This window comes from Anabrus simplex, chromosome 1 (genome assembly GCF_040414725.1).
Source record: "Anabrus simplex isolate iqAnaSimp1 chromosome 1, ASM4041472v1, whole genome shotgun sequence".
In the NCBI taxonomy this organism is placed as follows: Eukaryota; Metazoa; Arthropoda; class Insecta; order Orthoptera; family Tettigoniidae; genus Anabrus; species Anabrus simplex.
Window position 1 is genome coordinate 403,350,788 of NC_090265.1, and position 16,254 is coordinate 403,367,041.

General features: G+C 41.0%; 1 protein-coding gene across 2 annotated transcripts in view; it reads right to left on the reverse strand.

Annotated features, from left to right (window-relative positions):
- The window catches only part of LOC136866616 (esterase FE4), a 301,969-nt gene that overhangs the window by 234,559 nt on the left and 51,156 nt on the right, over positions 1–16,254 (reverse strand). The window lies entirely within an intron of this gene.

Here is a 16,254-nt window from a genome sequence, read left to right on the forward strand (position 1 = left end):
ATTCGTGTCTGTACTGTACTTGTGAAGAAATCTGGAAATGCCCATAGTTTTGTTTTGAGTAGTATGTTTTATATCATTTATGCTACCGGTATATTACTTTGTGCAGCAGAACACGCAAAGTGTTATCTGCGTACCAACAAGCATTTAATTTTTATCAGGCAGCTGAAAGCTCGTCTGTTTCAAATAAAATATTCAGCGACCGTTGTGTGCAATGGCTGTCACTTGAATTAGACACTTTTTTGCAAGTTGTTTTACGTCGCATTGACACAAATAGGTCTTGATGGAAGAGGAAAGAGCTAGGAGTGCGAAGGACGCAGCCGTGGCCTTAATTAAGGTACAGCCGCAGCACTTGCCTAGTGTGAAAATTGGAAACCACGGAAAACCATTTTCAGGGCTGCCGGCAGTGGGGTTCGAATTCACTATCTCTCGAATACTGGATACTGACCGCACTTAAACGACTGCAGCTATCAAGCTCGGTCATCGTCATAAGTAAGTAAAACTTCAACATATAGTGATCTCGGGTGGTAAAATATATCCGCGGTACTCCTGCCTGTCGTAAAATGAGATTAAAAGGGGCCCAGGGGCTTTTATCTTGGTAGCATGGGTTGGTGACTAGTTGCGTGTGGAGTTGCTTCCACTTATTTGAGTCAGGCTCCTAACTCTCACCTGTCATATGCGACCTCGTGATGTGGTAACATATTTTATTCACTCAAAGGAAACAATAGCTTTATGAGAGAGGCAGTGTTTTCTTTTAAATATAGTTGACATTAAGAGTCGAAAGGGGGATTAAATACACAAAAGTCGGGAATAGGATCCGTTCACCTTGATTGTTTGATTGTTTGCTTGCTTGCTTGCTTGTTTGTTTGTTTGTTTGTTTGTTTGTTTGTTTGTCTCTGTGTGCTTGTTTATTTGTTTTGTTTGTTCGTTTGTTTGTTTTGTGATAGCATCACAGGAAAATAGCTGAACAGAATCGTTCGAAACTCGGTATATAGGTTCAGAGATAGCTCGAGTATATAGTACCAGGCTATTATTATACAGTGGCAAAACGATATTAAGAGAGCCAAAACAAGGAATGCCAAATTTCTCCATTAATATTAGCTGTATCGAAAGAATGTATATAATAAAAGTTGTTCAGTCGCCATGGTAACGAACTGGCGATAGTGGTTGTTTCTATAATTACAAAACCGTGTGGTCAATAGCCCCTATTGGCACTTGCATATGGCCCGTTTTTCCGTCCATGTGAGCCTCCACATAGTAGACTTTGTGTATTTTTATTTTGTATTTTTTATTGTAACGGGAACAAGGTAGTTATAAGGGTGGCGCTTGCATGTGGCCCGGTTTTCCGCCCATGTGAGCGTCCGCGTGGTAGATTTCGTTTTTTCTTTTTTTTTTTTACATTTTTCCTTGTAACGGAGACATGTATTTGGGCCGAAAGCCTGTAATGTTCTTCATCAAAAAATACATAAATACAATAGCCCCTATTGATCAGGAAGATAATGACGACTACAGAAAACATAAAGGAACGACAGCCCGAAGAACAACGGACAAAGGAATTATAAAAGAGGCGGTTTAAAGCCTAGGTCTCGAATGGCCTGATAATATCACCGAGCTGGCAGTAAACAAGTCCCTTATCAACTGACTGACAGTTGTTCATAGATTGTGGTCTGTCTCTTCTATTGCCACTCACCTCCGCACGATGGCATCACTGCTGCAACTCGTCAACGACGTGCACCATGCTAAACACAGTCGTGATTGGCCCTGCCTCATCGCAGAGTACAGATATATTTTATTAGTTTCAATTTACTAAGCTGTGCTCTTCATTTGCCACTGAAATAGATGTATTCAACAAATGCAGCAGGTAAGTATGTGATATGATAAATTGACTATAATTATAATTTCTTACAGTAGCCTCCGTGGCTCAGGCGACAGTGCGCCGGCCTCTCATCACTGGGTTCCGTGGATCAAATCCCGGTCACTCCGTGTGAGAATTGTGCTGAATAAAGTGGAGGTGGGACAGGATTTTTTCCGGGTACTCCACTTTTCCCTGTCATCTTTCATTCCAGCAACACTCTCCAATTATATTTCCCTTCTTCTGTCAGTCATTAATCATTGCCCCAGAAGAGTGCGACAGGCTTCGGCAAACGCTTAATTTCTATCCTCTCCGCTAGATGGGGCTTCATTCATTCCATTCCTGACCCGGTTGAAACGTCCGGCTCCATGGCTAAATGGTTAGCGTGCTGGACTTTAGCCACAGGGGTCCCGGGTTCGATTCCCGGCAGGGTGGGGAATTTAAACCCTGACTGGTAAATTCACCTGGCACGGGGACTGAGTGTATGTGCTGTCTTCATAATTTCATCCTCATCACGACGCGCAAGTCGCCTACGGGAGTCAAATCAAAAACCGAAACAGACTGTGGATTTTTAAATTATATTTCTTACTGTGAAATAATCTAAAAGAGGGACTCATAAACTGGAAACAGTTTTTGCCATAACGTTTCCATTAAATGCATAATACGAATGTTGTTTTCATTGTTTTGACGCCCTCTCAAGCGGGTGTCCAGTGTCGCGACCCAACTGGCAATCCCCTTGTACTGGGCCAGGTCAAGTCCTCATAGGATAGCGCTGATTGTAGACGTGATTGTCTTTGTAAAGTGCATAACCGCATCACCTACCTCTTTTAATCAGAAAGATCATGAGAAACACCTCCAGGAAAGAACACTCGAAGAATGGAGGGAAAACGAATCATAAAAGAAGCGACTTCCTACTCCTCGGATACTGTAATATCTACGTATAACATACCTGGACACGTTTTACTGGTTCACGAAATCATGCGTGGTTCTTGATCCACGTAAACAGCACTATGAGAGGTCGGCGTTCATTCTTCTGTAACCCTTTCGAATCGTAAACCTGGTCCGTGGCAGTAGGGTTGGGCACTATGTCCCTGTTTCGGGACTCTGTGCCGGTGCACAGTTATGTTCCGCTGTTCTGGAACACGGAGTGTCAATTGCTCCGAAACATTCTCAAGCGAGACCGAGATATTGACTTGCTATCTCGTCAGAAGCGCCACTACGCACTGCCCTTCCCCTTCGGCTACTAGCTGACTGTCGATACCGGCAGTGTGCACTTTGTTCTAGCGCCTGACACTCAGGAGCCGTCATCGGCTAAGTTAGCGTGCTGGCCTTTGGTCACAGGGGTCCCGGGTTCGATTCCCGGCAGGGTCGGGAATTTTAACCATCATTGGTTAATTTCTCTGGCACGGGGGCTGGGTGTACGTATTGTCTTCATCATCATTTCATCCTCATCACGACGCGCAGGTCGCCTACGGGAGTCAAATCAAAAGACCCGCACCTGGCGAGCCGAACCCGTCCTGAAATCTCCCGGCACTAAAAGCCATACGCCATTTCATTTTTATCGGTTAAGTTCGTGCATGATCGTCGTAGCAGGATATTTAGCCACCACACTCTCCCTGTGCTTGAGCTTTTCAGAACTTATGATTTTCACTTTCCTCGAGTTCAGAGTGTATTGTGAACAGAATTACAGGCTCAGTGATATAATTGAACGCTCACAATGCTATCGCGTGCTCAATTTGTAATCGGTTCTAATGCTACATGATACACATTCATTATTTCTAACACCTTAAAGAGAAACTAAGTCGTTAATATTATTATGAAACACATCTACATGACTTGTAAATATCACTTCTTCACCTGAATTTTTCGTCTTAAAATGACGATTCAAGTTTCCCTATAATTAAAGGATGTAGAACATTCTGACATACTGAGCCCACCAAGTTATTCGCAACTACTTGATAATTAAATAATACACTAGCTTAAGTAATAATTTCACTGAAAATTCTGAAAGAAAGAAACTCAAGTTCACGTTTTAACAAACTTCACCTCATTACCGCAAGCTACAGATTACTTATTGAAAGCATCTTTTCACGCGGGATCTTCGAGAATGCGTACACTATAAGAAAGAAAAGAAAGCCTTGTGTATAATAAAAGGAAGTACGGGTAGAACATACTGGGCACACGAAGTTATTCTTGGCTATTTTACAATTAAATAATACACTAGTTTAATTGGTTTCACTTCAAGATTCGCAAGTGATCAAAGGTAAGCGGGACCTGTGACGACACGATGCGTTCGGTACCATGAGTCAAGTGACAGCGGATATAGCCGATGACGGCTCATGACGGCTCCTGAGTGTCAGGCGCTAGACGGAAGTGCAGTGTGCCCGTGCCGCCGCCAGTCCCGCCACGTGCTGCTCGTGTTGGAGTGTTCTGTGTTCTGTCATATCCTCTTTGTTCTGTGAGTTCCGTGAGTGTCAGGCGCTAGACGGAAGTGCAGTGTGCCCGTGCCGCCGCCAGTCCCGCCACGTGCTGCTCGTGTTGGAGTGTTCTGTGTTCTGTCATATCCTCTTTGTTCTGTGAGTTCCGTTGCAGCCTGCCACTGGCCTTCGGTAGTAAATCGGTACATGCGAATAACTTAATGTGTTCTGTTTTGTGTTTAACTGTTCTATAAGTGTGTTTTTATTGAAGTCTAGGAATATATACCGTACAAAAGACGGTAAAGTTTCCATGATGTCGCACAGAAGTCCTGTTTGGGACTTTTTTACTAGAATAAAACCCGACAGAGTGAAATGCAATGTTCCCGCTTTGGATGAACCGGGTTCGGGAGATGAACTTGAGAATGATCCGGACGATGAAGAACGTCGTATTAAAAACTTTTTATCGTCGACATCGTCCTGTAATTCGTCTGCTTTCCACTAATCTCTTTCATTTTTCTTTACTTCCTTCACGTAATTTGCCCAGTTGTCTTATGTTTTTATGGCATAAAAATGTTAGTTCAGCATTTGGAACAAAACCATGTTCATTACCCGCGTGGACTAAGGCAAATCACGGTCCTCGGCTTTTCGGTGGCCTAAGTCCCGAACTCACCCCTTCAATGGCGTCCTGCCGTGCACTTTTCACTGTCGTATCCTTTCATTCTTTTGTCACTGTCTGCCCAATATTTACCCACGATTCATCTGTGTAAATTATAACTTTATTTTGTGCCCTCAAACGTTTTATCTCCCTGAGATATCTGTGCCTCCAATTAATAATTTCATCGGTTTCAATGAAAGCTGCTTTATTACCCCGTCTTAAATAACGGAAGCCTATATCATGTAAGAAGCGATACAACGTAGTTTTGGAAAATCATGGCAAAGAATCTTCTCCATTTACCCGACTCAAAATCACGTTCAATGTCGGTGGTATGTTAGCAAATAAAAGAGAGTGAACCACCCGACGCACTCCACTTCGCAAAATTTCATCGTATTTAATTTTCTATGCATTTTTCTGCCGTCCTTCTGTTTTTTGCTTTTTTTTGTTGTTGTTGCGGGATAGACTATAAAAAATAATCCAGGACACTCATTAAAATATTGCGTTCTTTTCCCCTGAGTTTACCTACGGAACGTTTCTTTTTAATTTGGCGATCCATTGTACATCCTTCTGCACTTTTTCTTCGAACTAAGAACCCCCCCCCCCCGCACGAGCACGAGCACGAACTGACAACTACACAGACTATACAAACACAACAAACACAATCCACTTGTCCTCAAGAACTATACATTTATCACTGATCTTGTCCGGTTCCATAGCTAAATGGTTAGCGTGCTGGCATTTGGTCCAGAGGGCCCCGGGTTCGATTCCCGGCCGGGTCGGGGATTTTAACCTTCATTGGTTAATTCCAATGGCTCGGGGGCTGGGTGTGTGTGCCGTCTTCAGCATTAGAATTCATCACAGGTAGGGCGCGATTCTTATAGACGCGCAGGTCGCCTATGCGGCGTCAACTCGAAAGACCTGCACTCGTCCTCTTCGGAGGCCACACGCCATTAAATATTATATATATATATATATCACTGACCTTTATTTAATCAATCTTATAATACTGATTAAATGAACACCACTGCACACGACTGTCAGTATATTTAAAAGCTCAGCCAGCCGAGTCACTCGTGAAACGTAAACAAACGAGACGTTCTCCCTGTCATAAATTAAGAGATAACGAGATAAGGACTTGAGGTATGAATGGTATGATTTAATAATAACTTCCATATCCGACGACCGTTTGCTTTGCTTTAACCACGCCATGATCCTTCTGCACTTTTTCTTCGAAATTAGATCCTCAAGCACGAGCACGAACTCACGAACTACACAAACGAAATACACTTTCCCTCAAGAATTGTACATATGTCACTGATATGTATTTAATCACTATTATACATACTACTGACGAAATGAGCACTGCACTGCATGCTGCTGTCTGGAAATGTTTAAAGCGCATGTTTCGAAGATCACTACCGGTACTTCAGCCAGACAGACAGCCAGCCAGCCGAGCCACGCGCGAAACCAAAATTCAAGGAGATATTTTTCCTGTCACAAATTAAGAACTAAGCAAGATAAGAACTTCGGGATTGTTTTAAAAATAACTTCCATATCTGAAGACCATTTGCCTCGCTTTGACCCCCCATGCAAATTCAATAGGAAAGACGCTGGCCAGCGACTGACTTTTTCGTGCCTGCACATAAAATTCCTTGAACATGACTGAAAATAAACGCATATACTGCATTTTGTTATTATTTAAATTTAAAAATAAACTTATCTACATCGAGCTGAAATGTTTCTTTACCAGTAGTGAAAAAATTAGGAAAGTAATGAATATAAAATAGGAGTTATGACATGATAAGTTCTATGCAATGAAGATTTTGCATTTGGCGAAACTTTCCATTATATTTCCATTTTCACACTAAAGTATTTTTTTACATTTTGTTTGTTAACGGCATCGAATGCGCCTTGAAATTCTATACATAACACGATATTTACCCATTTTAACCGATAACATTCTGATTTACGGATATTTGGCAAACCCGCTGCATTAGATTAGGACAGCGCTATCCGCAAAACATGAGAGAAGGAAAGAGACGGAATTATCCCATTACTGCTGTACTGCAATTTAAGGTTGGAACGCTCTATACTGCGCAGTTACGCCCCGTGTCCCAAGTGCCCACTGCACACAGCCAAGGCCAACTAGCTTATCTAGTGCGGCCTTCAACACAGCACGTTCGGTACAGGCACATTCCAGCTGACGCGGAGGATGTCATGTTGCCTCTCTCTCTCTCTCTCTCTCTACTATGCAGTTACAGTCCCGCGTCCCGTGTGGCGGCACTCTGTACCGAAACGCTCCGCCTCCAAGCTCCTAATGTTGCGGAACAACTGAATGTTCCGGTATGCCCAACCCTACGTGGCAGGCAGTGGCAGACGGAACATTCAGAGCCAACGACATCCGCGCTTAACGCAACACTTCGTGATGAATGGGAAGATTAATTGACCGATTTCAAAATTCTAGATGATTTTTTTAAGTTTTTTTGTACATCACATGCATAATAATGGTGTGTGGTCTCCGGAGAGGCCTGTTGCAGGTCTTTCGAGTTGACTCCGTGTGGGCGACTTGCACGTCTATGAGGTTGGGGCCCTATCTGAGATTAAATCTAACGATGAGGACGTCACAAACACACGGCCCTTGAGTCATAAAAATTAACTAATGAAAGTTTAAAACCCCAACCCGAACTGAATCGAACTCGGGGCCACTTGGACCAGAGGTTAGCATGATAACCATTTAGCCATGGAGACGGACATCGCATGCATGAGCAGAGTGTAAAGGTAAGACAAGAAATGCAGTTCGAATTCATGTCCGTGAAAAAGAATATATTTTCTAAAAAAATAAAAATATCATTCTCATGGTAAAAAGTCCGCCTCTGTGGTGTAGTGGTTAGTGTGATTAGCTGTCACCCCCGGAGGCCCAGGTTGGATTCCCGGCTCTGCCACGAAATTTAAAAGGTGGTACGAGGGATGGAACGTGATCTACTCATTGTCAGCCTCGGGAGGTCAAATGAGTAGAGGTGGGTTCGATTCCCACCTCAGCCATCCTGCAAGTGGTTTTTCCGTGGTTTCCCACTTCCCCTCCAGGCAAATGCCGGGATGGTACCAAACTTAAGACCACGGCAGCTTTCTTCCCTCTTCCTTGTCTATCTCTTGCAATCTTCCCATCCCCCCGCCCCCCCTACCCGCAAGGCCTCTGTTCAGCCTAGCAGGTGAGGCCGCCTGGGCGAGGTACTGATCATTCTTCCCAGTCGTATCCCTCGACCCAATGTCTCACGCTCCAGGACACTGTCCTTGTGGCGGTAGAGGTGGGATCCCTCTCTGAGTCCGAGGGAAAAAGCACATCTGGAGGGTAAGCAGATTAAGAAAGAAAGAATGTCATGGTAAAGTTGGTGTTGATGTATTTAAACATTTTTCAGTTGTTAAGCACGTGAAATTAAGATGTTTTGGAGCTACTGTAAACCTAGGGTGCGAAATCGTTGGGGGAGGGAGGGTTCCCCCCACCGATGATTTTATCTCAAAGGTTCCCCCACCAAAACTGCCCAGGGGGATTCTTTCAAAATAAAATGAGGGAAATGTAACACATATATTCATAAAAACATCAACAATAATACACTTAATATATATCATTATTAATTAAGTGGTGTCCGCCTCTGTGGTGTAGTGATTAGTGTGATTAGCTGCCACCCCCGGAGGCCCGGGTTCGATTCCCAGCTCTGCCACGAAATTTTAAAAGTGGTGCGAGGGCTGGAACGGGGTCCACTCAGCCTCGGGAGGTCAACTGAGTAGAGGTGGGTTCGATTCCCACCTCAGCCATCCTCGAAGTGGTTTTCCGTGGTTTCCCACTTCTCCTCCAGGCAAATGCCGGGATGGAACCTAAGTTAAGGCCACGGCCGCTTCCTTCCCTCTTCCTTGTCTATCCCTTCCAGTCTTCCCATCCCCCAGAAAGGCCCTTGTTCAGCATAGCAGGTGAGGCCGCCTTTGCGAGGCACTGGTCATCCTCCCCAGTTGTATCCCCCAACCCAGAGTCTGAAGCTCCAGGACACTGCCCTTGAGGCGGTAAAGGTGGGATCCCTCGCTGAGTCCGGGGGAAAAGCCAACCCTGGAGGGTAAACAGATTAAGAAAGAAAGAAAGATTAACTGGTAATCGGACTTTGTCTTGGTGTTTAGGGTTCAGTTAACTGTTTTAATGTAATTTAATTAAGCTGTGTGGAGTGAAGATGGGTGAGTGCGCCAGGGTGCGAAATCGCGGTGGGGAAGTGAGGGTCTCCCCCCCCCCCCCGATGATTTTATCTCAAAGGTTCCAACGACTAAAATTGCCCAGGGGGGATTCTTTCATTATAAAATTAGAAAAATGGAACATATATATTACTGAAATCAATATATTTTACTGTGCATATTTTCATTTTAAAAAACATCAACAATAATACGCACAAGACAGAAATAGTAGGATGACTGCCAAATCTTGAGCAACAAAACAACGGAGCGGTAGCAACTCAGCACATGCAGCCTATTGTTCACGTTTCACTCTGGCAAGTCCATCTGAAACCCGGGAATAATTCTGTGGCTTGGTTCTAAAAGGGCCAATGTCAAAAAACATGTTTTTGAGCTATGAGCATTTGAAGTTTTGCTTATAGTTTTCCAATTTTTTTTTTCAACAATAAATAACTTTATACTTTCTTTGTGGAAGTCACCTTATTAAACGCTAAATTTTTTCTATCGTATTCTTTAAAAATTGCCAGGTCTCTAATCTTTATTGGTAATCTAACATTATTAGCAAGGGCTTATTTAATTAAACGTTAACTGTTCGTTTAGTACTTAACAGAGACATTGGCCCTTTTAACATGTTGCCAGCCAGGATAAAACGCGTTTGTATCAATTAATATCTAAATTTCGATAAAAAGTGACATTGGCCCTTTTAGAACCAAGCCACAGAATTTTCCATTGAACATAATTCTTGTTATAACAACGGAATTCAAACACAAACATTTTAAATTTACGTTTTTGAAGGGAGGGGGTAATTTACTTAGAAGGAAATTATATACCCCTATATACTGTTTGAAATAAACACTAGTAGTTAAGCCCTACGATCCTTCTCCCCCCCCCCCAACCCCATTTTTTTTCATTTCGCACCCTAGAGCGCGCCCTTCTCACGTAAAGCATAAGAAGGGAAAAGGATATAGAAGTGGAGACAAACAGTGTGTTCTCAAACTTTTTAAGAAGTTAGTGATGCAAATCCTGCTAGTACTCTCAAAAATGTGACGAAGTTAGTAGCCGCTATGTCTTAATGTCATCCCACAGCATATTAAGGACTCGCATGTCATTCCACGGCATATTAAGGAGTCGCATGTCATCCCACAGCATATTAAGGACTTGCATTGCTATCGGGAAGGCAAGTTTTAAGGTTACCTCCGTACCACAGTTCTTTAAATCCAATTGAGAGTGCGTGGAACCAAGTTAAGGGCTAGGAACAACAAAACTTTCACCCTTGCTGCTGGAAGAGATTGAAAAAGTGATCCCTCAACGTTGGGAAATGTGCGTAAAACACGTCATCGAGACGGAAGAAAAACGGATTTGGGATATAGACCAGTTAGTAGACGATGCCATTAAACGGATTGTGATAAATCCGATAGTGATGACGACAAGACGGCGACGATGTGAAGGAAATTGAGTAGCCTATCTTTCATCCGCAGGCGATATTGGTGAGTACAGCAACCTTGAGAATTGTATTGAATATCATCTTGATTCATTCCGGTGGTTGTATAAATGTTGTATTCTTCTTTTAACATGTCGGTTACAGATTACCTGAACTAGTTATCGATCTCGCGGTTTCTTGGCTGATGTTTTTATGCGACTAGCACTGCAACGCGCACGTGGCCTGGCTTGATATTCTTATCTCCCAGGTAATTTGAGATAGGGTTTAGAATGTTGTCTACTCTATATGTTTGCTTCTACTTATTTGTGTGAGCAATTCTTTTTTATAAATGATCCCGGTTGACGAACATCTATTGACGCAGCTGAAAGTACCTTTAACTAAAATAAATCCATGTACTAGTGAAATAAAGCCAATTTTGTCCGCCTCTGTGGTGTGGTCGTTAGCGTGATTAGCTGCCACCCCTGGAGGCCCGGGTTCGAATCCCGGCTCTGCCACGAAATTTGAAAGTGGTACGAGGGCTGGAACGGGGTCGACTCAGCCTCGGGACGTCAACTGAGTAGAGGTAGGTTCGATTCTCACCTCAGCCATCCTCGAAGTGGTTTTCCGTGGTTTCCCACTCCTTCTCCAGGCAAATGCCGGGATGGTACCTAACTTTAGGCCACGGCCACTTCCTTCCCTCTTCCTTGCTTGTCCTTTCCAATCTTCCCATCCCTCCACAAGATCCCTGTTCAGCATAGCAGGTGGGGCAGCCTGGGGGTGGCACTGGCCCTCCTTCCCAGTTGTATCCCGACCCAAAGTCACGCACTCCAAAACACTGCGCTTGAGGCGGTAGAGGTGGGATCCCTCGCTGAGTCTGAAAGAAAAACCGACCCTGGAGGGTAAACAGATTAAGAAAGAAAGAAAGAAAGAAAGAAAGAAAGAAAGAAAGAAAATAATTTTAATTACATGCAAAAATGTTCTAATTTATTATTAAGTTACAGTAGTACGAAGTTCACATAAACTACAATCGGTGTCTACCTAAGAATCAGCAACAGCCACTGCAGTTATTGTCCGTTTGTGCCTCCAAATACTTATACACCGGGCGAGTTGGCCGTGCGCGTAGAGGCGCGCGGCTATGAGCTTGCATCCGGGAGATAGTAGGTTCGAATCCCACTATCGGCAGCCCTGAAAATGGTTTTCCGTGGTTTCCCATGCTGGGGCTGTACCTTAATTAAGACCACGGCCGCTTCCTTCCAACTCCTAGGCCTTTCCTATCCCATCGTCGCCATAAGACCTATCCGTGTCGGCGCGACGTAAAGCCCCTAGCAAAAAAAAAAAAAAATACTTATTCATTCCGAACTACCGTAAATGGTATTTGTTACCTTTTCATGTTGCTTATCAAGTGATTCGCGATTTGCCCATACATAGCCTACAATGTCTGAAATTCGTAACACTGATCAACTGTTAGTTCAGTTGTTCTCTGTCTCTTGTGCTGCCACTCATCTCCGCTAGATGGCACATTACTGCTGCAGATTTGTAGAAAACCCAATCCGGCAACGACGAGTACAATAATTAGACTAATTAGAATATAATACCCCACCCCATAGTTCCGGATCACTTGAAACTGGGGAGAGAGAGCATTCATTTGCATTTGATTTTCCTTACTACATTTTTTAAATCTATTACTTATACGCAAGAGCATTTATGCTTCTTTTTTAATTTTTAATGAAATTAATAGTTAATATACATTTAAGTTAATTTTTATATTAATTTTTAATTTAATTTCTAATGTTTAATTTTTAAATAACCTATTTGTCCTAGATGGTGTGCCATTTCATTGCCCTGATTACTAAAATACAGAATTTAAAAGTCATCATTTGCCGTGAGTAACGTTATAAAGTTCGTATATTAAACGGCAGAAAAATACAAGTCAAACGATACGAGCAGTTGGAATCATAGTGGCCGTGATCGAAATAAAATCTACCATTGGAAATTGTTAGAGTCAACAGAGAGAACAATCGAAAAACTGATTTAAAATAAGCAACCTTAGAGATCGGTAGAGCAATTCTGTTAAAAATTAACATATATCCAAGACAAAATATAAAGTTTGCCGGTAAAATCTGAAGATATTACGAGAAGTTATTTCCGTACATGTCATATTTACGAAGTTCGAAACAAAATACGAAGAAGAAGATATAAATACGATACGATTCACCTTGGCATTGCATGGAAGAAAAGCGAAGGAACAGATCGCGAGAGTGGCAACATTTAAATACCTGGGATGTCACATCAATGATGACTGGGACCTTACTCACGAGATCCGATGCAGAATTGAGCAGGCCAGAACTTATTTTCAGAGACTTAAGAAACTTTTGACAAGCCGTGACCTTTCCATTTCACTACGGACACGACTGCTCCGGTGCTACGTTTTAGCATTCTGTTGTACGGCGTTGAGGCATAGACACTAACTGAGACCATGTGCAAGAGATTGCAAGCATTTGAAATGTGGACGTACCGAAGGATGCTGAAGATACCTTGGACAGCTAAAATGACCAATATAAGTAATACTCCAAGGGAAAATTAATGGGAAACGTGGTCCGGCGAGAAGTAGGACATCATGGCTCGGCAACTTGAGCCAGTGGTTTGGGGTGACAAAGCTTACTCTGTTCAGAACAGCTATGAACAAACAACAGATCATGCTACTGATCGCCAACGTTCTGCGAGGACATGGCACATGAAGAAGAAGAATTAAAAACGATAGCATTTTAAAATAAACTACCATTGAATTAGACGATCATAATCTACTACAGACATATTGGTTATCTGTATATAGCATACAAACTGACGTCACATTTGTGATTAGAAAGCAAAATAATAGTACAAGAAGGCTTTGCAACTAAGATGAAGATTCTATTAATATTATCTTTGAATGTGTTTTTCATGCAAGCGCACGAGATCGACGTAATGGCTTGCTAAATCAAGCATGGGATTGGCGACTGATGGACAGCAGCCGACATCACCCGCAGAGACGAGCTCACTTACCGAGATTCTCAGATGACCGAGCCGTTGACCATGGGAAAACCTGCCTAAACAACGATGTAGCAGAAGAAACAACAACCCCGGCAACTGACAGGCACAGAATAAGATAAGTTTCACAATTGATTTTAAGATCAATTATGTATTTCTTTGTTGAAGATGGTTATTGATTGATATTGTTCTGAAGGAATAGGCCGTTATATCTTCGTAAAGTGTTTAATAACGTGCAGTTTCGACGCGAATGATTCAATAGTGATGCATTAAGGAAGGTTATAGGTAGTCTTCCGTATGATCTAAGTTCATCCTAAGGTAGAAAAGTGGATATATGTCAGTGAAATGTTTCGTTATCAATATTTCGATTAATTCTCAATAAGTCATGTCAAAGGTAGGGATTTTTTATGAAAATGAAGTGTGATATGTGTTTATATCAAGTCGTAGGTTACCGAGTTCGTAAATATTGACGACTTATTGCCAAGTTCAAGCCAGTTTAGATTAAATGTAAAGGTATATGGATAAGTGAGTTGCGTATTGCTATGCATATGATTAGTTGTTGATCCACGAAGTGTTATTTTAAATAGTTGAAGTGAATTAGTATGTGCGTTACGTAGAACCAGATGAGTAATACTGGAATATGATGCAGTATAAATATATGAAGAAAGCGTGAGAAGAGGAATATGAGATTATGGAATAAGAGAAAGTAGTTATTAAATTATGATAAATGTGAAAACGTATGAGGTAGGATTTTCATGTAAGGAAATAATGATTGGTTAAGTAACGCAAATATGGATCAAGGTTAGATTGAATGGTAGTAATGATGTTTAATTATGGAATAATCCATATTACGTAATAAGTGGCAACCTGGTAATAAACTTACGAGTAAAGAACAGATATTGATCATCAAAAATAATTTCAATGATCTATAATTAACATTCGTACAGCAATTTCGAAGAGAATTACATAATATGTACATGGTTTAAACTTATTTAAGTTGAAATAAGAGAATGTTAACAGGATATACGATCTTAGTGTCTTCTTTATGACAGTCTATCACTAATGAGGAATTCGAAATTTCATCCATGGTATTCCTTATCAACTTGCAGTGAAATTATTGAGTTTTATGTGGTGATAAGACATAATTACAACCTGACAACAAAGCTATTGAAACTATTTAAGGCAATTTCACATATTTTCAGGGAAGATATTTCGAAAATAATTGTTTATGATTAGTTATATATTTTAATATCATGGTAGGTAGCCATTGGAGGCCACATACTTGAAACTGATCTTATTCTGTGTGTGTGTTTATCTATGTATGTCTAACTCAACAATACTTAATTAAAGACGAATGGTGAAAGATAGAAATTACAATGATCGTTCTTAGTCAGATTGAAAATCGAATATATTTTTATTTTCAGATATTTTTAAATATATCAAACATGACATTGAAATAATGTACTTTTGACATGACAAGCTCTTCATTGTTCAGTTCTTTGATAAGAAACCTAGGTCTAGGAGATGTGAGAAGCAATTTGTGTTAACAGAGGGTAATTTTACTTAAAGAATTCCAGTCTACGAAGATTTACGTGAGATGAATTAGACATTCATTTATAAAATCAAGAGTTTAGAGAGAAGCTAATAGTATTATTTTTTATTGAAGACTATGACAATTAAAATGAAAGAGACGATATTAGACCAGTGCTTTAAGAGAAATGTTACAGTAAAACTTGATGAATATTTGAGTCTTAAATTTAATTTATCCATCGAATTCTATATTTTAAATAAATAATAGCTATTAAAATTTAATTCATTATTATCATTTATAGATTATGATTAGGGAGCGGATTTTTATGTAATTACATATTTTTTGCGTAAGTTTTAACGCAAGTTACGAAGTTCATTATTCCTATTGTGCATCCCCAAGTGTAAAAACTGAATCTTATTTCACACAAAACACATATTTTCACAATTTTTAAATGTAAATACATATTTTAAGAAAATCTATAATAAGCACATAAATCGGCAATATTTGTTGATCAATAAAATTTAAAATGCTTCTGTGTTATAAAACAATGCTCATATTTTCATTTTACGATTACGGTATTGTTTTTAACAGTGTATTTAACATAATGTATCTGAATATTTCGGATATTTATGGACTTCCCTCCATAAGTTCTAAAACTTGCTGGTCACTGGCTACGTCGTTACATTTAGACAGCGATTTGATTTGCTGCACAAGATGTTTCCTTGCAAGATGTCATTCCAACTCTTTATGAGTCAGCCCTCTCGAGTTTTGTTTATAGAATATCAGCGAAAGGCAATCACGGTGAGATAAGGTGACGTAATTCCGTTACAACATGGGAGACTCGGAAGAATATTGCCCCACCATTAGGTAGTGGAATTTCATCACTCCTAAGAGTAAGGTTAGCTGTTCGGGTCCATATATCATTCCCGTGGTCGTGTGATTATGTATGGATTTATAAGAAATATTTCCTTCAGTGTCCGCTGCTATTCTTTTTATTGAAACAGTGATTCACCGTAAATGCGTGTGTCGTAACCTGCAAAATAATGCCAAAAGAGAAGTCGAGCACGAGGTAGCGTCTTCAACAATATGTAGTAGAATTTAAAAGCATTTTCACTACCGATGGAAAAGTATTATTTTGCCAAC